The sequence below is a fragment of the Amphiprion ocellaris genome, chromosome 3 (genome assembly GCF_022539595.1).
Source record: "Amphiprion ocellaris isolate individual 3 ecotype Okinawa chromosome 3, ASM2253959v1, whole genome shotgun sequence".
Classification (NCBI taxonomy): Eukaryota; Metazoa; Chordata; class Actinopteri; family Pomacentridae; genus Amphiprion; species Amphiprion ocellaris.
Genome location: NC_072768.1, coordinates 35,001,011 through 35,028,535, shown reverse-complemented (window position 1 = coordinate 35,028,535; position 27,525 = coordinate 35,001,011). Strand labels below are relative to the sequence as shown.

Genomic DNA, 27,525 nt, shown 5'->3' with positions numbered 1-27,525 from the left:
TCTGAACAGGGAGGAGGCTGGGGTGGATGGACGGGTTGTCAAAGCACTGGACTTTAAAATACAGGAAAGATGTTTTGTGCTTGAATACAACCAAACCTTTACTGCAGCGCTGTAACATCAGGACTTTTTTTTTAGCTGAAATTTACTTGGCAAACAGCTGCTTTATACATTGCATTTAATTTGGACTTACCTGAATCACAAACTGAAGCTTGAAGCTGCAAAGGGTTAATTAAGATCTCATTTGAAATTGTAATAGAGTTTAGTTTTTCAGTTTACATTTCCCAGATGATTTTCCGACACCGAGTGTGTGTGTGTGTGTGTGTGTGTGTGTGTGTGTGTGTGTGTGTGTGTGTGTGTGTGTGTGTGTGTGTGTGTGTGTGTGTGTGTGTGTGTGTGTGTGTGTGCGTAGGTGTACAATGCGTACCTGATGGTGTGTGCAGATGTGTTTGTGTGAGATATTTGGAGAGGTTGCCATGCTGACGGGACAGAGTTATAGATTTGGAAGGTTTCTCTGAAATTTTGTTTGGACCTGCTTCAGTCAAACAGTGTACCTAAACTGAATGAATATAGAGCTAGTGCTGATGTCAACACACAGTTTTTACCATCGATACCTGTTTGTATGTTTAACACGTTATTATTTGTTGTCATTTTTGATCTATTTATGTGGCATGAATCCCTTCCACATACAACAGCATTTACAGTCAAAGCTAGTTTACAATGGATACCCTTTGAAATACAAAAAACACAACAGCAGGATACATGAGGGGCAGTACAAAGCACAAACTCAACGATATTTACATGCATTAGAACTAAAACAGTGAACTCAAAAAGAAATACTTTCAGTCACAATGTGAAACAGATGTTGAGCTGCTGGGTTCCAGTTCCAAAATGCATTAGCTTGGTTGAATTAAACATTTCAAGAATACAACCACATGTACAACGTCCATCTACCACTTTTCAAGGGATCAAGTTGGAGGAACTGCAGTCTCCAGACCTCCATCTTTTGTGCTACCCTCCAGCTCTGCCAGGGGGTAAATGGAGGCATTCAAAATTGGTGCCCACATGACTGTGCTACAATGGTAAAAGTATGTGGAATATGTAGATTGGACTTATTGTGCTGGAATTAGAAAACAACTACGTGTCTTTGGTGTTTGCAGCTGTTCATGTGCACATATCAACCCAGTCTCCACAAAGTTGCACTCCTTTACAACTAAACTGCGTATCTTCTGCCAGATTGTTTGCAATGTATCACAAATATGTTTCCAATGAACATATTGTTGCCTTTTATTACTCTGCAAAGAAATGGCGGAGTTATGTCACGATCGGTGTTGGTTTGTCGGTCGGTCTGTCTGTCTGTCTGTCTGTCTGTCTGTGAGCAACATTACTCAAAAACAGACTGACGCATTTGGATGAAATTTTCTGGGAAGGTCAGAAATGACACAAGGACCAAGTGATTAGATTTTGGCAGTGATGAGGCTTGTAGTCTGGATCCACGGATTTGCTAAAGATTTCTGTATCATTGCCAGATAACAGCACGGTGTCACTGTAACCATGACAAGTGAACATTATGTCAGCTGCCTGCTGATGATCACATGATTGTGATCCTACTACAGATCCACTGCTGCAGACTTATTGGGACTTATCCATCAGAAATGGTACACGGAACAATTGATTAAATTGTGGGGGTGTTTCCGAGTCCCATCAATTGTCGCTGCCCACTACATATTTAAATGACGTGATTCAGTATCCACACATAACATACACATGCATAACACACGTCTGTGCTCAAGGTCATTTTGGTTGTGGGTACATCTCGACAAATTTAGCACGCAACTTCCCAGTAATCCTGGAAAACCAAAGCTTGCACATCCAGAAAAATAAATCAAACAAAAAAAAGCCATTTAAAACCGCCAAAGCTGCTCCTTGGTTTGCTTTCTGCAGAGTATGTTGAGAAATGTCCCGACTCAGTCTGAGGCAGAATTCTATGTTGCCGTGATTTCTGCCACAAATTTTTTCAACATTTCAGGCGTTGGAAATGATGCAACTGAGCAGCCTTGGTGGAGTACTTTTCTAGTTTTGGTAATTTTGCCTCGACTGAACCAAACATTTAGCGCCTAACATATGTTTAACAAACTGTGATATTTTCCTACACCTGACGACATCGTTTTTGTGCCAGATTTTAACCATGAAGAGAGTGAAAAACAAAAGTAAACAAACCTTATTTCTGAGACTGATACTCTCCCTGTCATCACAGGACCTTGGTCTTTTGTCACTGTCTGCTTTTGTTTAAGCTAAAAAGACACTTGGAAGTTTAGGCGGTGAAGCTATAGTTCTGGTGAACACAATTCAATTTCTGTTTACGTTTGTTTTCAGTTGCTGTTCGCATTTGTTTACGCAACAAAACTACTTGGTTAATTTCAGGCACCGAAGCTACTTGGTTTGGTTTAGAAAAAATTAAGGTCTAAATACACCCAGGAATACAGAGGGTCCTCGGTTTACAATGTGCTCGACGTCCGGCGTTTCGTCCTTATATCGGAACTGCTTACACGCAAGTAGTTGGCGAGCGGAGCGGAAGAATACGTCATCACTCGACGGTATAAAAGGAAGACGGCTTTGTTTTCATTCGCCGGATGTATGCCACATTGGACTATGTTATACACAGGGGATGCGTAGGAGAGTGTGAGTTCCGACTTACAGCAAAAATCAACTTACGTTACGCCGTAGGAACGGAATTCCGACGTAAGTCAAGGATCCTCTGTATGTCAAACACAAAGCTCTAAGTAAAAATGCAAAAGCAGCATCATAAAACATAATACTTTACAGCTTTTTTTGTGACAAAATATAGGCTTTGTGCTGTGGACCAACATAACTCCACATTTATTGGCAAAACCATGGCCTCTGACTCGTCAACCTTAACTCTGCAAAATTAAGTTCCTACACATATAAGCTGCATTCTCATATGTTTTTTGAAGGGAATGTAGTTTTGTTTTGAAATAAAGTCTTTAATTTCCTGTCATTGTATTCACTTGCTTTCTGGTTAAGGTTTAGGCACAAAAACTACATAGTGGTACATGTTAGAGGCTTGGTTCAGGTAAGGCACCAAAATTACTTTGGTGAGGTTAGAAAAATATCGTAGTTTGGGTTAAATTCTGACTTTCATTACATGTTTGAAGCTTCTTGTCCATTTTCTGGCTTACCGAGGGTGATAGGTTCCGCCTTAGCAACAGTAAACCGACAAAATAAATCAAAAAATGGAGAAAAAAAAAGATTCTTTCAAAATGTAATTAACAATGCAGTTTAGTTGTAAAGAAATGTAATTTTGTGGAGACTGGGTTGCCTCAGTCCAAGGTAGAGGTCATTGCTTAATGAAGCTAAAATGACATCATCTGCAAAAAAGCAAATATTTTACCCTGAATCTATCACTTATACTAGATAATGCTGCATTTTTTTTATTTTAAGCTGCATTGCATTGATAAAACCTTGTAATTTTGTGCAATATTTGCCAATTATCTCCCGAAACCTTTAGATTAAACAAACCAAGCAAGATACAAGATAGCGTCTACTGTGACCATATATTCAAATTTCTGATAAAACTACCAGTTGACTCCACACACAGCCTAACATCCTGAAAACTATTTGTTTTTCTCCACACAAAAACATTAGCACAAAGTAAATGTGGACTTTATTAGGGAGCAGTTCATCAGAAGAACCATCAGCTATTACTGCCAGTTCTGTTTCCTGTTTCTACTTCTGAAATCACCGGATGACACTTTCTCATTTTACCTCCCGAGCTCCGCATTGTTTGTCAAAACTGAATATAACAGCAGGTCGTGCAAAACATCTGAAAAAAAAAGTCACACTAAACTGAAACATTATCCAAATTTCCCCACGGGAGACCATTAATCTATTATTTCATCTAACAAATGTCACATCATTTTTAGACTCCTTCTCTGCGTGTGTGTTGCAGGTATTTGCCGAAATAATCGCGTGTCATTGTTTGTGTCTTTGTGTGACAATAACTCGACTAAATGAGTGTTTACTCGCAGAGCTGGCATTTGTTCGTCTGTTTATGATACGTCCGAACCACGATGAGTGACAGAGAATCTGTATTAATAAAACTAGATTGAGGGCGATCAGAATACTACATGGTAGATAATTTGGTTTTAATTTTGATTTAAACTTAAATGATTCTTACAAAAACACTCACCAGTTGGCGAAGTCTGACTCTTATGGTTATTTTTTCACTATATTGAAGAAATAATTTTATAAATAAGCTGATGTTTTCTTGCTGAGCATTCAACTAAATGCCAAAATTGTGTTTTTTAGAGCACCGTTGTTGTTTTTCAGTTTGAGAAAGTAGAATGTCTCAACATTTAATAGACGGTATTGCAGATATCCAGAATTTAATTCTTCCATATCAGAAAGAACATTTCATGAATGCATAATGACATTTTTCGTTGGACAAACGACGTCACTTTTTCTATTTATGTGTACATGGTTTCCTCATTTCACAAATTTTCAATTCACCTCCAGATATCCGCAATTCACATTATGGATTTGAAATTATGTCTTTCTGTAATTCCAGTTCTAAATTCAGAATTCTAATGGATGATATCTTTAATTCTGCTCTGCTAAGGACATCTGTCCTGCCTTTTTTGGACATCTTAAGTCAGATATCTCCTGCTATTCAGGTGTCTATTCATTCCTATTTCACAAATTTCAAATTCAGATGATTCAAACAGACTCCTGCACACTGTCTAACTTGCACAGACATTTATTAGCGCGATGTTTTGGTGCTGATGATGAAGGTTTTGGTGCTAAATCACCAATATGTTGTGCCAATAAACATATCTATTCAAGCTGAACAAATAATTATGTCTGGTTGTATTTCCAGATATCTGGAGTTTGGTTCTGACTAGTCATAGTTCTGGTTCAAGATATCCTTAATTCCACTCAATTCAGGACATCTTTACTGTCCTTTTTAGATATCAGTTTGACCTGGTCAGAATGATGTTGTAGATATTTTTGAACTGGTCAAAATCTAATTACAAAAATCTTGAATTAAAGTTTTAAAGATAGATAGATATAGAACTCCTACTGACAAGAAATTTCAAGTCAGAGCTGCCAGAAGCCAAAGTTTCAGTAAATTTTGACCACAAAGCTCTGATAAATGAAGCAGTCGCAGTTACTTCTACTAATACTGTTCAAATGCTTTGTTGGATCAACATCCAGTGGGGAAACAGCATCATGCACAATAATTCAGACTAGTCGTAGTTACGTTTGAGATATCTGCAGCTGTTATTCTGTCTGTTCTGTTATTTCCAACTGTTGAATAATGTTATAGATATTGTTAATAAAACAATTTGGACTAGTCACAGTATAATTATGACCAGTCGAAATTACATTGTCAATGTCTGTAATTTAAATCTGCACAGTCAAACTCAGTTACTAAATGCTAAAAAGGACCGGCATAGTTTGTAGCTGCATGCCAGAAAAAAAATCCTGCATCCAGTGTCTCTTTTCAGAATTTTCGTTCTTCAAATTAAAAATTTCTGATCTATTCAGAAAGCTTTGTGAACAAAAAAAATGTATAAAATGCCACAGAATAAAGAAAATGCTAAAGTAGCATAAAACAGAGCTCATTGCTGCAACTACTGATTATTTTCATTAATTAATCTGTTCACTGTATTTTCAATTAATAGGTTAGTTGTTGATTCTATAAAATGTCAGGAAATAGTGAAAAACGTCGTCAGCGTCTCCTTAAGCACAAGATGACTTTAGGAAAACCCAAGAACACTTCGGCTCATGAAGGAACCAGTGATTGAACCTCCAATTTTACCATTACCAACTTTAACACGTTGCTGCCCCAAGTGGTGACATGTTGTCGGGATATTGTTGTTACAAGAGCAAAACTCTTGCATCATGGGAGCGTTTTTTAATGAAACAAAGCCCAGCATCCAGATTAACCTTCTCATATCTATATCCTAACTACTAAGCTAATGCCAGCTAGCCTAGCTTAGCATAAAGACTGGAAACATGATGTCATGGTGAATGGAAGAACTTGAGTAGGTGTGTGGTTCTGGAACAACAAAAGTAATAATCAACATGAATTATCACCAGGTTATTACATGCTTTACAGGTATACATGGCCACAAAGAATATACTTCAGAAGGTTAAAAGCTTAGAATCTTTATTTCTACCTCTTTTCTTCGTTAGTGCAATTAGCAAACAAAACCTGATGCTTCAGACTGTGCATATATAAAAATATTGCAATCTAACATGGCAAACTAAGGCATTTTGCAAAGAACAGCAGCCTATTAATTGTCAGATTGTAAGTCAGTGTGTAACAATATACATGCAGTAACAACACTAAGAGTAACAACAGTAAGTGATACGTAGGACGAGACTACCAGGTAAACAAACATAACATACACATTAATACAAAGTAAAACCATCAGAAGGTGTTGGGTTTATGTGTTCTTCAAAATCCAGAAAGGGGCAATGTCAGGACTCTAAAATATCCAAAATAGTTCCCAACTCTTTCCTCATCATCGCTCCCTTCTAAAGACTCAACGTTGGGGATCTTTTTCCACAAATTGAAGAGTGTGGTTACTGATGGGTTATTTCTCCGAGAGCCAAATTCAACCTGCCTGCTCCGGTTGTTCTTCGTCACACAAGATCTTGTTTAACTTATACAAAGTACGAAGACAGCATGTGTTGGTTTTATGTCCATCTATATGACTATTTCTTGGTGTTTATTGTCAGTGCATCTAACTATGAAACGATGACTAAAAAACAAAAATACAACATGTTAATTGGAGTGATTTAAAGGTTCTGGCTAGTGGATTTTGTCGCAGTTAAAAAGAACTACTAAGACTCTGAGGCCAAAACTGAGTGAAATTTCAATCACAAACTTTAATGAACCAAATTCTCCTTTTCTCAGACTCTATTCTGATGATCTTCTTCTATTTCACACCATAAAGGAACATGTTAATTAGAGAACTTTAGAGGTTCTGGCTGGTGGATTTTATTGCCGTTAAAAGGAACTACTTAGACTCTGAGGCCAAGACTGAGGGAAATTTCAATCACAAAGCTTTAATGAACCAAACTCTTCTTTTTCTCAAACTCTATGTAGATGATCTCATTCTATTTCTCAACATTTTCCAACAACCTTATCCACCATAGTTGCCACCATTACTTCTAACAAACTCTTCATTATCCAGTAAGAAGCCCCACATAAGCAGCTACATACACAACTATTCAGACTAGTCATAAAGACTACTGAAGGTGTTTCATATCTTACCCATTATTTACATTTATGTATTTGTTGCAGCGTTTTAGTTACTTATTTGCACATTTGTGGTTGCAGTTTATGTCTTTTCACACTTTTTTTGTTAATTTTATGTGACAAAAAATAGTAAATTGCCATTTTTTTGTTAGCTGTATTGTACGTATGTATTGTAGTAATACATTTCTTTGGAAGTTTTATCTTGTTTTCTTGAATCTTTGCCACAGTTTTTGCCGTTTTGTAGATATGTTGGTATGTTTATATGTTTCTTTTTGTGGTTTTTTTAAGCTCAGTTGGACTTTATGAAGTAAAAACGTTTAAGTGCACATGGAATACAAAATAAAGCCTTGATTCTTGTTTCCAATCACAAAATGTCTTTATCTTGAGACGCATTATTAATTTTACACAATGTGCTATTACTTCTATGAAAATCTTCAATATTCAATGGGAAACCACACATACATGCACAACAGCTCCATGTTTATATATTTAAATATTTGTTGTACCGTTTTAGCTATTAATTTGCACATTTATGGTTGCAGTTTGTGTTTATTTGCACATTTTTTGTTAGCTGTATTGTATGCAGGTAAAGTAACAATGAATTCCCTTTGGGGTTATTGAAGTTTTATCTAATTTTATCTTAGTTTCTCCAGTTTCCAGTCCCAAAATGTTTTCATCTTGAGAATTATTCGGAATTTTACACAATATGCCACAACCTAAATACAGCTCTAATGGGAGAAAATATAATAAATTCACATTTTTTTATATGTTAAAATGTTCATACATGTGCCACACAGTTCTGGCTATTTGTTTCCACATTTCTGGCGGCATTTTGTGCTAAATATGCACATTTATTGTAAATTAGAAATAATAATAATAATGATACATTTTATTTGTAAGCGCCTTTCTTGACACCTAAGGTCACTTTACAGTAAAAAACAAACAATAAAACAGATAAAAACCATACATAAAGATAAAAAGCATACATAAACAAAGAGGCAGCTAGAGAGAACAAATAGTTCTGAACAGATGAGTTTTGAGTTTGGATTTGAAGAGAGGCAGAGTCAATATTGCATGTATGTATTGTAATAAAGAATTTCCTTTGGGATTATTGATTATTGTCTTACTTAGCCCTTATTTTGGTCTTTGGTAGTTCTTCATTATGTTTTGCATATGTGTTGATGTTGCAAATAAAAGTCTTGTGTCTTGTTTAACCCATTTACAGTTCAAAATTGCCTCACATAAGCAGCCACATGAACAACATTTCAGACAAGTCATGAAGACGACTGAAGGTGCTGCATTTCTTACCCATTATTTACACATTTATGTATTTATTGCAGTGTTTTGGCTGTTGATTTGCACATTTCTGGCTGCACTTGTGTCCTTTTGTATATTTTTTTGTGAACTGTATTGTATTTATTGAATCAAATAATCTCCCTTGGGATTGTTAAACTTTTATATTATTGTTTTTTTCCATTTTGTGTATATGTTGATGCTTTTTCTTCTAGTATTTTTAAGCCCAGTTAGTTTCTACGTATAATGAGAAAACATTTGAGTCTTCATCTTGAGAAGTATTATGAATTTTTCACAATTTGCCACAACCTGAATACAGCTGTAATGTGACAAAAAAATTGGACATTTTTTGTATGTTAACATATTTATATATGCATGTTGCACATTTCTGCCAGCATTTTGTGCTAACTGTGCATATTTTCTGTGAATTATATTGCATGTATGTATTGCAATAAAGAATTTCTTTTGGAATTATTATTATCTTACTTAGCTCTTATTTTGGCTTTTGGTAGTTCTTCATTTTGCAATTTTGTATATATGTTGTTGTTTGGGTATTTAAATTGACATCTCTTGCTATTTGCACGTTACTAATGGCACAGTCTTTATTTGATTTAGATTTTTCTGCCTACTTTCATACATTCTGTACATAATTATGCCTATCCTCTGTGTCTTCTGCACTTATTTCTGTATATTCTGTTTGCATAATGTACTGCTGATTTCTTGAATTTCCCTTGGGATCAATAAAGTACCTACCTACCATGTTAATACATTTCTTTTTAGCTTTTTTGCAAGTGCTATATTGCTAATAAAAGTCTTGAGTCTTGTTTTCAATCCCAAAGTGTCTTCATCTTGAGATGTATCCAGAATTTTACACAGTCTGTGACAAAGAATTGTTGTATTTCTGAGTTTGTGCACCAAAGGTCACCAGTTAAATCCACTTGAATTAAATTATTCTGCACATTCATCTCCACCGTTTAGACTTTCAGTGTCAAAGTGTGTTTCTTATGTCATCCTTAGACATTATGTTCGCCTCATGATATGTCCAGAGAGCCGCCTTATCTGGCAGAGTACAGTATTCCGTGTTCGTATGAGCTGCAGAGTGGTTCTCGTCATCCCCACTGTTCTCCGTCCTTTTGTCCGACTACTACAGTCTCACATGAAAAGGCCTCAGACTTGGCCTAGATATGTGTGAAAGGGAAACACAGGTTGCATTCAAGTTCCCCAGAAAACCCCCACACAAATGTCTGCATGAGTGTGAGTCCGTAAGTAGACCCATTTCAAAAGCCGCACACACAAAAAAGAAAAAAAAAGAGACAGAAAACAACAAAAAAAAAAAAACAAGCACTCCACAACACAATAGCATTTCCCACAATGGTTTCTGAGTCCGGGAAATTAGAAAGTACAATGATGCACGCGGCACACAATGGCCTTACAAACTACTCATTTGTGCCTCTTTTCTGGCGTTTGTGCATCACTCTGCCGGAGAGACTCGCTCTGACAGATTATGTGTAGCAGTCATCCACTAAACGAGCAGAGTTCATGTGAAATTTAACATCATTTTTCAGTTTCTTTTACTGGCTTCAGATGCACCCAGAGAGCGGCATCAATCGGGGTGACGTCCGTTTTAAATCTGCATGCAGCTTTTTGCTTTTTTTTCCAGCAAATAAGGAAAAAAAACGTGTAAAAACAAACCCTGACGACAACTAAAAAAGCAATTTAAGGGACAGATCTAATTAAACATTTCCAACATTCAATAATAATAATCAATAACTCTAAATGCTGTGAAAGATGCTAATTTAGATATTCATGGTTATCTCTCACACATGCTGATGACTGCATTCATGAATTCATAATTGGCCCTCCAGGCTGCGACACTCACACTGTGACACCCGGTGAAGCACAAATCATTGTTTGCGTCCTTGCTTACTTTGCTCGTTGATTAAAGTGCAATTTTTTTGTTGTTGTTTTAAGTTAAAGGATGACATCTGAACGTGGAATTGTTTGGTATTTCATGGCTTTCATTTTTAAGTTATACCTGCAAAGCCCTCTGTGAGTTGAGGGTTTGACGAGATGTTTGCGTAAATGCAAAAATACCTGAGGTTTAAGCGCAGTTTCTATTATTCAGAGAGCAATTTTCTTCTCTAAGTGTGTTTTTGATACAAGTATGAATGGGTGTAGCTCAAAAATAGTTGGTGTCGTTGCTTTTGTTTGGCGCAATTATCCTTATTTATACGATATTTAGTCTGAAAGAGGACAAGAGTATGGAAAAATATGATTGAAAAGGTTTAAACTACGCTGTTCTTTTTCCAGTTGATGGACAAAAGCAGCAGTGAAACAACACAAAACATCCAGTTTCATGTAAAAGTTCAAACACTGAAGCATCAAAATGTGGTTAAAGGTGCTCATTATGTTACTGGAATTTTAATTCTGATGCATTAATGCAACATGAGCAGCATTTTTACGAACAACTCAATGATAATACTGTGAGATTTTATCGTTTTTTTCTAAAATTATTATGTTTTGCATGTAAAATCCAAATCTAACTAGCTTTGTGCACAAAAACATGTATAAAAAGCAACAAAACAGATGATTAAAGTCACATAAAATAGGGCCCAGTGCTGCAACTACTCATTATTTTCATTGTTGATTAATCTGTCGACTATATTTTTTGTTAAAAAAATAGATGTTGGGTCTAAAAAATGTCAGAAAATGATGAAAAATGTGGCGCAAGATGTCAAAACCTTTGCGCACAAACAAAAATATTCAGTTTAGTGTCCAAGAAATCATACAATATTCAAATTTAAGAAGCTTCAATCTGAGTATTTTGACTATTTTTCTTACAAAAAAACATACTCAAACTCATTATCACTTAACAAAAAAGTAGAGAACGAATAAACCGATGCAACTTTAGCATAAAATGGAAGTAAGAAAAGTAAAAGTGCCTCCAAATGGTACCTTTTTGAGAGATTATTACACCTTTTGCATGTAAAATCTAGATGTAACTATCTGTGTGTATATGTACAATATACAATACTGCATAATGTCTACCTCTGAAATGTGAAATTAATGTGAAATGTGGAATTATTTCCATCATTGGTTAATCTGCTATTTTATTGACTAATTGATTGACCTTTGAGCTACAAAATGTCAGAAATTAAAAAATATTCACATTTAGGAAGCTGGAATCAGAGAATTTTGGCAATTTGAAATGACCAATTTATTGATTAATTGGAGAATTCTGATCAGTTTTTCTTTAAAACTTACACAAAAAATACAATTAATTGATGCAGAACTGGCATAAATTGGAAGTAAGTGAAGTAAAAGTGCCTCCAAATGGCAGTAGATTACAGTTACAGTTATTTTTGTGAGATTATTATTTGTTTTGCATGACAATCTAGACATAGTTGGCTTTTTGCACGTATAAAATATATAATTTTGCACAATGTCTACCTCTGAAATGTGAAATTATTTCCATTATCAGTTACTCTACTGACAAATTTTTCGATAAATCGGTGAATTTTGACCATTTTTTCTTTAAAATTTGCTCAAAAGGGCAATTAATTCATGCATAACAGGCGTAAAATGGAAGTAAGTGAAGTAAAAGTACCTCTGAATGGTACTAGATTACAGTACCTGAGTAAAGTTAGTTATTTTTGTGACATTATTATATGTTTTGCATGCAAAGTGTAGATTTTTTTCTTCAAACTTACTCAACAAACGATTACTCCATACAGAAACGGAAGTAAGCGCCTCCACCTCCACCCCCAAATGGTACCAGATTATAGTACCTGAGTAAAGGCACGTTTAAATAACTGACCTGTTTAATCTCCTGTGTTTTTGATGCTGATGATGGAGGATATTTGCTTCACCTCATGAAGATGCTCCACTAACTTTTGGTTCATTCTGCAGAAAAGAAAAAAAAACACAACATCGTTTATTGGCTTTCAACCTTTGTGCATGAAATTAAATAAATAACTAAAAAGAAAGAAAGAAAGCGCACAGCAGCATGCTATTGGAAGTTTCTGAAACGAAAATGGAAATAACAGTGAGGGCAGGAAACGGAACAGATTCACGCTGAGCTCCTGCACAGTTTTTCTTTCTTCTATGTTCGAGGGAATAATGCAGATATAATTTCTCCTTATAGTTCAAATCAAGTGGGGAGGGGGTGAGAAGAAAAAAAAGAGAGGGGAGGAGGGAGGGGGGGGGGATGAGGGGGGAGGTGGGGGGTGACGTCAGGACCCATCAGAGCTGACGGACCTCCTATTGGACCACTGGAGGCTTTTTAAAGGTGCAGGCAGCGGCGGCGGCGGCGCACCGGAGGATCGTCGCTCCTCTCCACGGAGACGCGCCGCGGCTCTCCGAGTCCGTGCGGGAATCCGTCCGGGAGAAGAGGAAGCAGCAGCGGCCAGGTGAGCAGAGAGACCCCCTCTCTTCCCCGAACATCTCGCACCTTTTTTCTTTTTTTCGGGGGGGGGCAACGATTCTAGAAAAAGACGCGACGAGGCGCACCGTTTGCGCATTTGGCGATCCGAGATTAATTTGGCTCAGGCGGTTTTAAAATCCACACAAAATGACACCTTTTTTCCCTGTTTTTCTTTCCTTGTTTAGACTGAGACGAAGACAGCGCGCACTGACCCCTCCACAGATCAACAGGTAGGTGAACCCTTCATCCACCCGGAAAAGTGCCACAAAATGCGCGTCAAAACCCCAACACGAGCAGCAGAAAAAGTGCAGCTTCTATTGATCTCCACAACCACGGTGCCCCAATTAACAATAATGGCAGCGGTAATTAGAATGAAAAAAAGAGAAAAAAGTTCTGTATCTGGTCCCCTGCGTCGTTACCTCCCGGTGGATTATCAGCATCCAGCCTCCTTGTGCCTGTTTGGGGTCAGATGACAACAGCTCGATGCTGCCTGAGTCAATATCCAGCTGGTCTCCTGCAGGTCTGGACACCTGAGAGACTGAAAAAAGGCAGAAAAGGAGGACAGATGAGAACACAGTGAGCAGAATCTCACTTTGAATAGTTTCTTTGTGCTGGATTGCGGTTAAGTGACATTTCCACACATCTGGCCACATGTTTCTGTGCAATTTGTGCATAAGAAAGAGAGAAGGGGGGGCAAACTAAAGCAGACGACAGCATGAGAGGCGTGAAGGCCAAGATGTATCATGCACATTATTCATTTTATTTGTGAAATTATTGCGGGTGATTCGCCTCGGGATGTGTCAGTGACAGGCAGCCTCCTTCTGGCAGGGTCTGAGGTGTCAAAATGGAAACTGGAGCTCCGCCAGGACCTCCTATTTACATACCCACCAACCCGCCATCCACGTACAGAACACCCACATGTACACAACACGCGTGCCGGCACCAAATGGTGTGACACGGCACATACAATCTGTGGCCCACGAGAGAAAATTCAGCGCTAACAGGTGTTCAAACAGGCCACTCGGTACGTTCTTCCAATTATTGCAATTAGATGCTGCCTGGTTACCGCTCCATAATGTCCAACTGCTGCTGGAGGAGAGGAGAAAACAGCAGCCGTGAACCTGACAGGAGACTCTGATGAACAACTAAGCCCCCTTTTTATTATTTCTGCCCCCAGTTATTATCAGCTTTAGCAGATTGATGGAAAACTGGAGGCAACAGTGTTTGATTTGACGTAAATAAATGAAAAGAGAAAGAGTTGGCATCAGGTTTCAGGTTAGAAACTCTGGTTATGTGTCTGTTGTGGATGACAAGTGGACATTATTTACAGTTTTGGGTCATTTTTGGAGTTGTGATGTGTAAATGAATACTTTTTTTTCTGTAATTTTACTTGATGTCTGTCATCAAAAAGTTACTGTTCAAATATAATTCACTATTTCTCTATAAAAATACATATTTTTTCTTTAAAACAACAATAAATGTCTGTTAGTAAAATAGTTTTGCTGATTTTTACTGATTTAAATACATTAAAACATAAAAGACAAATTAGTATTTACGAAAACAGATTTTTAATGTGGATTTTGGGTTATTTTTTGGAGTTGTGACGTGTGATTCAAGGCTTTTTTCCCTGTAATTTCACTACGTACCTGTCATCAAACCTTATTATTCAAAAATGATTTACTATTTCTCTATAAAATACATATTTTTCAACATCAAATGCCTGTAAATTTTTTTTTTTTTTTTGCTGATTTAAATACAGTAAATCTTCGTAATTTTACAGTCGGCATTATAAAAGAACAAATTGCTATTTATGAAAACAGATTTTTAATGTACTTTGGGTTATTTTTTTGGAGTTGTTGCATATAAATTCAGACTTTTTTCTGTAATTTTACTACATATCTGCTATCAAAAAGTTACTATTCAAAAAATAATTAGCTATTTCTCTATAAAATACATAATTTTTTTTTCTTTTAAAAGAACAAGAAATGTCTATAAAACAATGTTTTTTGTTGATTGAAATACAGTAAAATGGTGTAATTTTCCAGCCAGTGTTATAAAAGAACAAATTACTCTTTATGAAAACATATTTTTAATGTGGACATTATGGTTTTGAGCTATTTTTGTACTTTTTTTTACAGTTGACATGTAAATTAAAACTTTTCTCTGTAATTATCTAGATATCTGTCATCAAAAAGTTATTGTTCAAATATAATTTATCATTTCTTTTTAAAATATGTATTTTTTTTCTTTTAAAACAACAATAATTGTCTATAAAACAATATTTTTTGTTGATTTAAAGACAGTAAAATGTATTTTTACTGTCAGTGTTATAAAAGAACAAATTACTCTTTATGAAAATAGATTTTTGATGTGGACCTTATTTAGAGTTTTGGGTTATTTTTGTAGTTGTATCATGTAAATTAATACATATTTTTCTGTAATTTTACTAAATATGTTTCATCAAAAAGTGGTTGTTCAAAAATAATTTACTATTTCTCTATAAAATACATATTTTTTTCTAACCCTTAAAAAACAACAATGGTCTATTAAACAATATTTTTTGCTGATTTAAATACAGTAAATCATTGTAATTTTACAGTCGGCATTATAAAAGAACAAATTAGTATTTATGAAAACAGATTTTTAATGGGTTTTGGGTTATTTTTTGTAGTTGTAACGTGTAAATTAATACTTTTTTTCTGTAATTTTACGATAAATCTGTCATCAAAAATTATTTTTAAAAAATTATTTACTGTTTTTAAAATACGTAATTTTTCTTTAAAACAACAAATGTGTGTAAAAAATATTTTTGTGCTGATTTAAATACAGTAAAATGTCATAATTTTACAGTCAGCATTTAAAAAGAACAAATTTCTAGTCATGAAAACAGATTTTTAATGGGTTTTGTGTAATTTTCTGTAGTTGTAACATATAAATGAATACTTTTTTTGTGATTTTACGAAATATCTGTCGTCAAAAAGTTATTCAAAAATAATTCACTATTTCTCTATAAAACACATATTAACAAGAAGAAATTTCTATAAAAAATGTTTTTTGCTGATTGATGTATAGTAAAACATCATAATTTTATAGTCAGTGTTATAAAAGAATAAATTATTATTTGGCAAAACAGATTATTGACTTGGGCATTATGTTGTTGGTCTATTTTTTGTACTTTTTGAATTAAAAAAAATCTTTACAGTTAACATTTAACCTTTTTTCTGCAATTTTATTAGATATCTGTCATACAAAAGTTACTGTTCAAAATTAATTTCCCATTTCTCTTTAAAATACATAATTTTTCTTTAAAACAACAACAAATGTGTGGAATAATATGAGTTTTTTTGCTGGTTGAAATACAGTAAAATGTCGTAATTTTACAGTCAGCACTGTATTTGTCAAATCACAGATTTTTAATGTGGACATTATAATTTTCAGATATTTCTTTTTTAATTAATCTTTTTTTCTGTAATTTTACTATCTGTCATCAAAAAGTTATTACAAAAATAATTTACTATTTCTCTATAAAAAATAGATCATTTTCAAGAACAAATGTCATATAAATAAGTTGAAAAAATAATTCCCCATTTCTCTTTAAAATATGTAATTTTTCTTTAAAAAAAACAACAAATGTGTAGTTCTGGTTTAAATACAGTAAAATGTTGTAATTTTACAGTTAGCATTGAAAAAGAACAAATTACTATTTGTAAAAACAACTTTTTTTTCTTCATCTTTGACATTAAACTGAAAATCTTTGGGTTGTGGGTTGAAGTTTTCTGACTTTTTGTAGACAAATCCATGAAGCGATGAAATTAACGTTCAGTTGCAGCCATAAGTGAATGTATTTAAATCAAGTGTGGATTTTAGAGTTTCACGTTTAACAAAAATATTGTAGTTTTGACTTTAGATGCTTCGATTTTCAGTTTGAGGCATCAGTTATCAGTCCCTTTGGTTTATTGGTCGAACTGTACTTCCGATGCCTTGTTTAGTCCAGCAGAGACTTTTAAACATGGAGTGGAAGGTCTTTGAGCACCAAACACTTAATTTCCCTCATTTTTCTGCTCTAATTTGTGCCTTTCTGTGTCAGTTTACAGTAAAAATGTCTTTCTTTATGTAAAAGAAAACAGAAAATTCTTCCTCTAGGTCACAATTCAAAATAAAACATATTTAGATCAACATTAAAAAGAAATATTCGGGTAAATCTGGCAGAAAAAATATGCAAAAAACTGTAGAATGTTGTAATGTTATAAAAAACTATAAAAACTGTGAAAATAACAGAAAATATATTTTTTGCTGATATATATACAGCACAAATTTTAAAAGAATACATTACATTTTTAAGGTTGACAGGCAAATTACTATTTTTTACTGTAATTTTATTAGATTTTTTCCTGTGATTTAACAAAACAGGACAATTCTGTTAAATAACAGTTAAAATAATTTCCCATTTAAAGTCTTAATGCAGATATTTTTTCCTTAGAAATAACAGCATATATCTGTGAAATGATTCTATTTTTTGCTAACTTAAAAAGTGTCCAAATTGTGTAATTTTACAGTCAAACATTTTTGAAAAAGTGTAAATGTTTATTTTACTAGTTATTATCAGTAATTTAACAAAAATGGAAAGTATGTAAAATAGCAGTGACAAATTATTTATTATTTTTAAATCTTTACTATATATAATTTTTCTTTTAAATAATTACATATATTTGTAAAATAGCAATTTTGAAAAAATGATTTATATATAGTTAAAAAGTGTAATTTTACAGTCAAATACTGGAAAAAATAAAATTGTCAAAATTTAGTTTTTTGATGTGGACATTATTTACAGTTTTTTAAATGTGTAACGTAAACATTTTTTTTTCAATTTTTAAAAAAAAAAAACAATTTTTAATCAGTAATATAGATAATTTTTCTTTGAATTATCATCAAATAACTTAAAATGTTATAGTGTAATTTCACAAACACTGAAAAAAGTTAAAAAGCTTGTTATTTTCAGTAATTCAACAAAATGGCATATATGTAAAATAACAATTAATAATTACTTACAGTTTTTCAATCCTGACTTATTACATATTTTTAGAATAAAAAATAATAAAATAAAAATTATGACTTTAAAAATGTGTCGCTACATATATATGTGTGTGTGTGTGTGTGTGTGTGTGTGTGAGTGTGTGTGTGTGTGTGTGTGTGTGTGTGTGTGTGTGTGTGTGTGTGTGTGTGTGTGTAGTATAAAAATAGTGTCATTTTACAGTCAAATATTTAAAAAAAAAGAATTTGAAAAAATTGTTTTTTTTGACGTGGACATTATTTACAGTTTTTTAAATGTGTAACGTAAACATTTTTTTTTCAATTTTTAAAAAAAAACAATTTTTAATCAGTAATATAGATAATTTTTCTTTGAATTATCATCAAATAACTTAAAATGTTATAGTGTAATTTCACAAACACTGAAAAAAGTTAAAAAGCTTGTTATTTTCAGTAATTCAACAAAATGGCATATATGTAAAATAACAATTAATAATTAATTACAGTTTTTCAATCCTGACTTATTACATATTTTTAGAATAAAAAATAATAAAATAAAAATTATGACTTTAAAAATGTGTCGCTACATATATATGTGTGTGTGTGTGTGTGTGTGTGTGTGTGTGTGTGTGTGTGTGTGTGTGTGTGTGTGTGTGTGTGTGTGTGTGTGTGTGTGTGTGTGTGTGTGTGTAGTATAAAAATTGTGTCATTTTACAGTCAAATATTTAAAAAAAAAAGAATTTGAAAAAATTGTTTTTTTTGACGTGGACATTATTTACAGTTTTGGCCTGTTTTTAGTTTTTTTTTGTAAAGCGTAACGTCAATATTTTTTCTGTGATTTCAAGGATGAAAATCAAGAAAAATAACAAAAAAAATAAGCTTTTTTTTAACCAGTAATATAGATCATTTCTCTTTGAAATATCAGCAAATTGTTGAAAATAAAATATTACAAAAAGTGTAATTTTACTTCATCTGTAAAATAACAAATTATTTTTTAAACACTGCAGTTAAAAATAGTTTGTGTTTTTTTTTACAGTGTTTTCATAATCTTTTTAGTAGACGTCTGAGCTCATAATGAACTATTTTGCAGTAAATAATCATTGTGTTCTCCCTGAAACCTCACGTCTACATTTGTAGGAACACAAACATTCAGCATCCACATTTTAGAGGATGTATTTGAGCTTCAGATTGTGGATTCAGATTACTGCTTATCTGTGAGGATGACGAGGAGAGAAACGAGCGTCTGGTATTGGAGGTGTTTCATCAGGACGAGGGGGGACATCTTGATTTGATGACTGATTGAGATGTCACACTTTACTGAGGGCAATCAGGGCGCCTTATCAGCGAGCAGAAACACAGATAACCCGACGCCATAAAGCCGGACGGCCAGCCGCTTCACGCTGGATGTCAAAGTACGTGTGTTGAGCAGAAGATGTTTGTGGCAGCTGTCGGCCGTGTTTGAACAGCAATCACAATCAGCAGCAGCAGTCAGGCGTGTGGCGGCAACAGACTCCTCTTCCTCCTCTTCATCACCTCCCTCCTGATGTCTCTCCTTCCTCTTCCTCTTCTTCTTTTTCTTCTTCTTCTTTTCTTTTCTCTACCATCACTTCCATCCCAGCAAAATTTGGTCTCTTTCAAAAAGAAAAATGTGAAAACAAACCGACTCCAAGAAAACAACACATCTGTACCACTGCTGCTCGGCTGCTCGTAATGAGGGCAACCAGGAGTTTTCTTACATTTCAGATTCTCTGTGAGGAAAGTGGGCAGTTTGAACAAGAAAATAAAATAGAAAAAAAATCAGACACAGAAAAGAAAATGTGAGAAAAAGCAGGAATCTGCACAGCAAAAATCTGTTGAAAAATGTGAAAATATGGCAGCAATGATGTCAGAAAACAATAATTAAAACTGTTAATACTGATATTTTAGTTGATTTAAATATATCCACACATTGTTAAAAAAGCAAATTATTATTTTAAAAAATATTCTTTAGAGTTTTTTCGTAGTTAACATGTGATTTACTAGACATTATCTGTAATTTAACTGAACATGGAAAATTTGCACAGTAGCAGTTAATTAATGAATATATTTAGCCTATTTAAACACAAAACAAAAAGAAAAAAGTGTAAATTTACAGTAAAACATTGTAGAAGAACAAAATTACCATTTTGAGATTTTTGAGTTTACAATTTATTTGCATGTAAATTATTATCTTTTCTTCAAATTTTATAAGATATTTGTAATTTAACAAAATAAGGAAAATTAGTAAAATAACAGAAAAAGAAAAGATTTAGCATTTTTCAGTCTGTACCTTGCATCATTTTCCATCAATTATCTGTAAAATAATATTTTAGATGATTTGAATGCACTACTACACTGTGAATATACAGTCACACACTGTAAAAGAGCAAATTATTATTCGTGAAAATACTCTTTACAATTTTTTTGTGATTTTACTATTAATTAGCTGTAATTTAACCAAATGTAAAATCTGTAAAATAGCACTTAAATTATTTATTTAGGCTATTTAAATACAAAAAGAAAAAAGGTGTAAATTTACTGTCAAACATTGCAAAAATAACACAAACAAAAAAATGATTTAACATTTTTCAGACTGTAGCATGTATAATTAAAAAAAATCAATTATTTAAAATAATAATTTTTGCAGATTTAAATATAGCAAAACACTGCAGTTTTACAGTCACACAGAAAATTTGCAAAGTAGTAGTTAATTATTGTTATTTTTAAAAAGTGAAAAATTTACAGTCACACATTGTAAAGGAACAAAATACTATTTATGAATTTATTCTTTACAGTTTGTTTTCCAGTTAACGTGATTTTACTAGATATTATCTGTAATTTAACCAAACACAGAAAATTTGCAAAATAGTAGTTTTTTCCCTATTTAAATAGAAAGTGAAAAAGGTGTAAATTTGCTGTCAAATATTGTACAAGAAAAAATTAGTATTTGTAAAAATACAGATTTTTGATTTTACAATTTATTCACAATTGTAAATTACTAGTTTTTCCAAAGATTTTATTATTTTGATTATTTGTAGTTTAAGAAAATATGTAAAATCTGTAAAATAACAGTAAAAAATAGATTTACCATTTCTCAGTAACATTTTCCTTAATAATAATAGCAATTATTTGTAAAACAATATTTTAACTAACTTTACATTGTAAAAGAACAAATTATTATTTGTAAAAATATTTTTTACATTTTTCCCCCCAATTAACATGTGATTTAACTGATAATATCTGTAAATTAACCAGACAGGGAACATTTGTAAATTAGCAGTTCATTTTTATTTTTTGCCTATTTTAATTTAAAAAAAAAAATTTAAAGTGTAAATTTACAGTCACACATTGTACAAGATCAAATTATTATTTGTTTTGATGTGGAAAATTTACAGTTAATTATTTACCATTTTAAAAAAAATCCTTAATATACGGATATTTTCTTTTAAAAAGTGTAACATATCTGTAAAATAATATTTTTTTACTGAATTAAATACAGTAAAAACATTTGCAAAAAATAGATTCTTGATGTTAGGATTTTTTTTACTTTTTTTTGTTTACAGTCAACATTTAAATTAAAAGACCTCACTAAACATCTGGAAAAACAGGGAAAATCTGCAAAATAGCTGTTAAAAAAAGCTAGGAATTAACATAAAGCAATAGATTTGATATAATTTTTTTGTAGATTTAAATGCAGAAGAATTGTGCAGTATTATTGCCAAATGTTACAAAAGATGGATTACTATTTTTAAAAAATAGATTTTTGATGATTTATTTACAATTTTGGCCTATTTTTTTAGGAGTCAAATGAAAATGATTACTTTTCACTGTAATTTGACAAGCTATTATCTGTTACTAAAAAAAGTGAATTTTACAAAAAAATTGTTGAAAACTAAATTTTTTTACAGTGATATAATTGTTAAAAATAACAGTATACGTTAATGGAAATATTGAATTACACAAAATATGTGTATATCAATAATTAAAATTAAAATACAGGAAAAATACAGCAGATATGAATTAAAAATTAGTCTATAGGTTTGGAAATATGGGTTGTTTCTGCATAAATACGTCACCTAAGTGTCACTGGATGTATGAAATATCAAATTTTATTTTTGTATTTTTGTATAACTTTATATTTTCTACGATTTTTTCCACCTGGTCCTCACTCACCTCCACGCCAAACCTCCTCTTGCAGCTTCATTTATTCATCCTTCACTGTTGTTTCACCTCCCCTCATCTACTTAGAGCTAAATCCATTGTTTGATGTGGCCTTTTCATTCGCTGGAGGAGAGTAGACGAGCCGAGAGGGGGGCAGGGCTGCAGACGTGAGGAGGAGGATGGTGGCAGCTTTGGGGTCGCCTGAGGATGGAGGAAAAAAAAAGGAGAATTATTATTAAGGTGGAGGGAAGAAGAAGTGGTGCAGCAAACAGGCCTGTCAGGGTTTATAAAGCTGCTTCCCGCTGATGCACTGACACCGTAAAAACAAGGTCAGGATGTGGTTTTCAGGATTATATTTTAATTTTCGAGTCGCTGCTGGTAGAAATCAGTTTAAAAGAGGATTCATCAAACATCACAAGGTGGATTCATTTGATTTAATTGGAGTTTTGACACTGAGGCAAGTTTAAAGTCAACAGAAACCAACAACATCCAAAAACCCTCGCTGTGTTTTAAATGGTACCAAATTTGACCAGCAAAACGTCATCTAAAAGACAATTTTTTCATTGATTAATCCATCGACTATTGTACCAATTATTGTAATTGTTCTCCAAAAAGGACAATTTAATTTACGTGAATTTTATTTTGATAAACTGTGTCATTGTAAAAAGTAGCACAGTACAAATGGAAAAAGGTTTCAGCAATAAATTTAAAAAAATGTGGAGTACAACCAGAAACTCTGGCATGATGATGAAAAATAAATTAAAAATAAAGATGTATTATTTTAATCAGCAGTGTAATAACAATAATAATAATTGTTTCTATAGCACTTTTTAAAAACAACCTTTTGAAGTGCTTTGCAATGAGAAAAATGTTAAATTAAAAACTAATTTAACCAATAAATAAGAGAACAAACAAACTAAATAAAATTGTTAAGTCAAGGTAAGGCCAAAATAAATCCAAGTTTCAATTAAACTCCTTAATAAAGTGAAATAACACAGAACATCTAAAGGTTTTTGTGGCAGCTGCTTTCTGATTTTGATCATAGCTTTGAATTTTATGAAAATACAGTCGAATTTACTGCACAACCATCGTCGTTAACTCCTTTTATGAGGAGCCACAGTTATAAAATCAAGACTTTATTGGTGCAGAGCAGCAGTTTGTAGTCACTCTTTTATATTTTTTCCATCGTTTGACAACAGAAACATAAAAATATATCATTAAGAACAGGTTTATTTGGAAATCGTCTGGATTGAAATGCAGTATATGTGAGCACAGAGAGCAGGAGAGAAGTAAACAGACGTTAACTGACCCCAGTATTTTCTCTTCTCACATCCAAACTCTGGACAGTTTACAAACCAACTTTTCATTCTGTGATAACCTGAAGTAATCCAAGACTTGAAAAATCTTGAGTGTTTGGAAACGTTTACATTTAACAGAGTTTTCTACCATTGTGTAAAACTGTAGCACCACCGTCAACAATTAGCGATAATGAAGAAAAGCATTCCTTTTAATAAAGATAAGTTTAAAAAGTCATGCGTCAACCAATAATATCGCAGACAAGTTTGGATTCAGCCCATTTAAAAGTGCAACCAATTCAATTGATTGTGCTTTTTAACCAAAAAAGGTTACAATTTTGTCCAAAGTGGCCCAAAATTTGCCCAAAATAACTCAAAATGTGTCAGAGATTTATCAAAATCTGTACAGAACAGGTTCAAAAATGTTCAAAGTGACATACAATTGGTCCAAAATCACCCAAATGTGTCAAAAACTTATTCCAAATCTGTACAAAACAAGTTAGAAATTGTCCAAAATTACCCAAATTTACATCATTTAAAGATATCAGCAGTGATAGCTCCTTAGTTTGTAATAAGAGTCCGCGTAAACCATAAATATGTTTTATTCTCGTGTCTGTTGTCTACAGAGGTACATAGTTTTTAAACTTAATCACGAGTATTAAGTCTGATTGGGGTAAATGTTTGCGGGTCAAATGCTGAGAACCAATTACCAGAAAAGCATAAAAAATTTCTGCTCACAATTTTCCGGTTTCTGTCTTCACTGTCAACAGCCGCATTGATTGTACATGCACTTATTTCAAGAACACCAACATCACTGTTTTGCAGAAACTTTCTGACCATTTCTAAACTACACAACATATTTCAGGGGCGTTTTTAGAGATAAGAAAAGTGTTTGTCCCTAAACAACTGCTGTTTAAATCTCTACGCTAACTGATTAAACTCTAAGCCTAATTTTCTTCTGCTTTCTCGGTGTTGTGTATCACTTTTCTCTGCTCTAAAATCTCCTTTAACAGCATAAAATTCACCACATTGTCCAACATAACCAACCTCCATTGTTCTATTTCCTACATGCTGAGAATTTCAAGTTACGTCTGCTAACTAATATTTGTTTTGGTGCATTTGGTGTTAGCATTCACGTTTTTGAATTCCCAAAGGATGTTCCTTAATTTTCTAATCTATTAATTTTATTTTAGACACTGCAATAAAATGGTGAACTGTAATTATTGTGTTTATTAGAAAAGAATCATCTCAGACACAGCTACAGGCTAACAGCTTTCTAGAGATTTGTGTGCTAAACGAGCCACAAACTTACATTAGCTTAGGCAGCTACATTAGCTGCCCGGCTAGCACCAGTTAGCAGGCTAGTTAGCTAACAGCTTGTCAACTTTTTTAAATATAACACATTAAACAATTTGAAAGCTTACCTGTAGATTAAACTTTTACTTAATTTAGAGGCTGTTTCTTGATTAAAAAAAAGACTGCTTTGCGATTGTCGACTTTATCTAAGCGTTTAGCAAAACGCCTTCAACTTTCAACATGAATATACATTTCCTTGACAATTTTTTCATTCATATAACCTTAAAAAACGATTGAAAATACATTTCAAAATCACTTTAAAATTAGTTTAGACTACAAAAAAGGAAAATGTATTTGAATTTGGGCATGTTGTTTTTTGGGTGCTTAGCCGCATCAGCTATCACTGCTAAAGCTAGCACTGTAACATGATAGCCACTAGAAAATAGTGTTTACGTCAACAAACTAGTTGTATTTATGATATATGTTGACACATTATCTTCAGTGTTGTTCAGAAAGATGCAATATATCCAGCTTATGGCAAAAAGAAGTTCTGGAAAAGGCTAGCAAACATAAATGTCTCAGCTAAAATCTGTTAATTGCAAAAAACAATGAAAGACAGGACATTAACAGTTATACTGCTGTTTAAAACAAGCGTGGTGTTCAAAGTTACAGTAGAATAACCATCATTCAACATCATTATTGTGGTCGTAGTTGTGTAGCAGCCATTATATTGTCTGTTTAGTAGGTTACAGCATTTTTTTTTTTAAAGAAACAAAGCTAATATTTGCATCTAACACACAAAATCGTACTTTTCCTGCAGCTCCTTTGACTAATACGACTCAATTAAAACATTTAAAACTATATTTTTCATGAGTTTTGACCACAAAAAGGGTAACTAATCATATTTACAGTTGGACTTTGGAAAGAAAGTGTTGTTTTTGTGTCTGGTATCTCTGCTACAGCTATGCTAATGCTGCTAATGGAGTTAGCGTGACTAGCGTGGCAACCATTTTAGGTTTCTGGCAAATAGTTGTGGTAAACATTAACACATTTGCAGCAAGGTCAATGCAAACCGCTGCACCAACATGGAATTACAAAGAAAATCAATCTTAATATGATCAAAAAAAAAAAAAAACTATATCAAATTGGTGCAGAGTCCTAAATTTTCCACAAACTCAGCCAGAAGTCAGTTGCAAGTGATTTATGAAAACATGGCCTTGTCGCAAATTTGCTACAACACTGCCAAAGGTTTACTAAAGCTGTCCGCCAAAAAAACCCAAGAAAAACTATGAATAATACTATAATGCCAGTAATGTCATTCATTGAAATATAAAACTGTGTCTGTCAGTACTCACAAACTCTTCATTACTGCCAGAATGTTGGAAAACCTATGATGCTGAGTTTGGCAAACTGTTATCTTCAATGCAAATCACCCACAAATGTGCTTTTTTTTAAGTGTACAAGACTACCAAACTGCTTTATCTCTACAGAAATGACACAGCAAGGAAGCAAACATGTCTTATAGCAGCCCAAGTTACTGAACATTTGAATTTCATGGTTTTAATCATCACTGAGTGAGAAACGCTTTTCCAATGATGATGAATCTTTCCATCATTACCTTCCCTCCTACATGATGTAAACAAAACAAACAAGAAAACAGCAGAAACTGAAATTATCTCCCATAACAAAGGACTTTCTACTGGCGAAGTGACTTAAAAAGATGCACAAATACATGAAATCTAACACTACTTTTTAACTTTAACACGGGATTTTTTTACTCTCTGCAACAACAACAAAAATAATCAGTAAACCGAGCTGAAAGGTGAATAAATTAAACCAATCAAGGATGGGCAGATGGTACAACATCCTAATTACGACAGGTTGCAGGAGAAACAGCAGAAAATTTAGGCATCAAAACTAACTAACGAGCAGCGAACTGATCTCTTTCGGGTGACTGCGTGATGAGATTAAACCAGGACTGACTGATTCCTCAGATAAGATCGATCAGGAGGATGAAACTCCCCGTCTGGTTTGACATTTGATCCCAAGCTGTTGCTTCTTTGCTGTTTTTCCCCTTTATTTTTTTCTCCAAAGTGCGACTTTGTCAAAAAAAGAAAATAGAAAATAAAAGTGGTGCTGTTTAGCTCCTCGCTACATGCAGGTCGTGAGTCACCATTGGCTCGTAGAATAAAAGACGTGGCTGTCAGTCTGACAGAATCTGAGTTGTCAGGCTTCTGCACGGCGACAAGAAAAGGATTTATTTCAATAGAACTTACAAAGGACTGTCAGCATAAAGGAAAACACAGAATGGTACAAATAAAGGATCATGCTTGGAGACTGGAAGGTCGGAGACGAGCTCTGAGTCCTGTGCACGGCGTGTTCGGTGTATTCGTACAAACAACTGTTTTATTGTGTTTGCATCAAGTCCATCGGTGTCAAAAACGCTCGATTTATGTTGCCGAATTATTGAGACAAACATCAGCAGTGTGACATTAAATTACATTAAATCTAAAATAGGATAAGCAAGTGTTTTCATGACAACAGAGTGAAGGAAAAAATATGAGCAGTGGACAGAACGAGGAGCATTTATGTGCTAATTGTCTAATTGTAGGTACAATACGGCTGCATTATTGTAGGTTTATCGTCTGTTTTAATACAATGTTTGTGCACAACAATGCAGGTTAATCTGTACACTGACGTCTGTATAATCTATGTGTGAAATT

General features: G+C 33.5%; 1 long non-coding RNA gene across 1 annotated transcript in view; it reads left to right on the top strand.

Annotated features, from left to right (window-relative positions):
- The first annotated feature begins 12,861 nt into the window (after nt 1–12,861).
- LOC129348610 (uncharacterized) overlaps nt 12,862–27,525 on the top strand; it is a 29,058-nt gene continuing 14,394 nt past the window's right edge. Inside the window, exons 1-2 of the long non-coding RNA XR_008601225.1 lie at nt 12,862–12,990; nt 13,190–13,234. This is a non-coding gene — a long non-coding RNA (uncharacterized LOC129348610). The remainder of the gene's footprint in view (nt 12,991–13,189; nt 13,235–27,525) is intronic.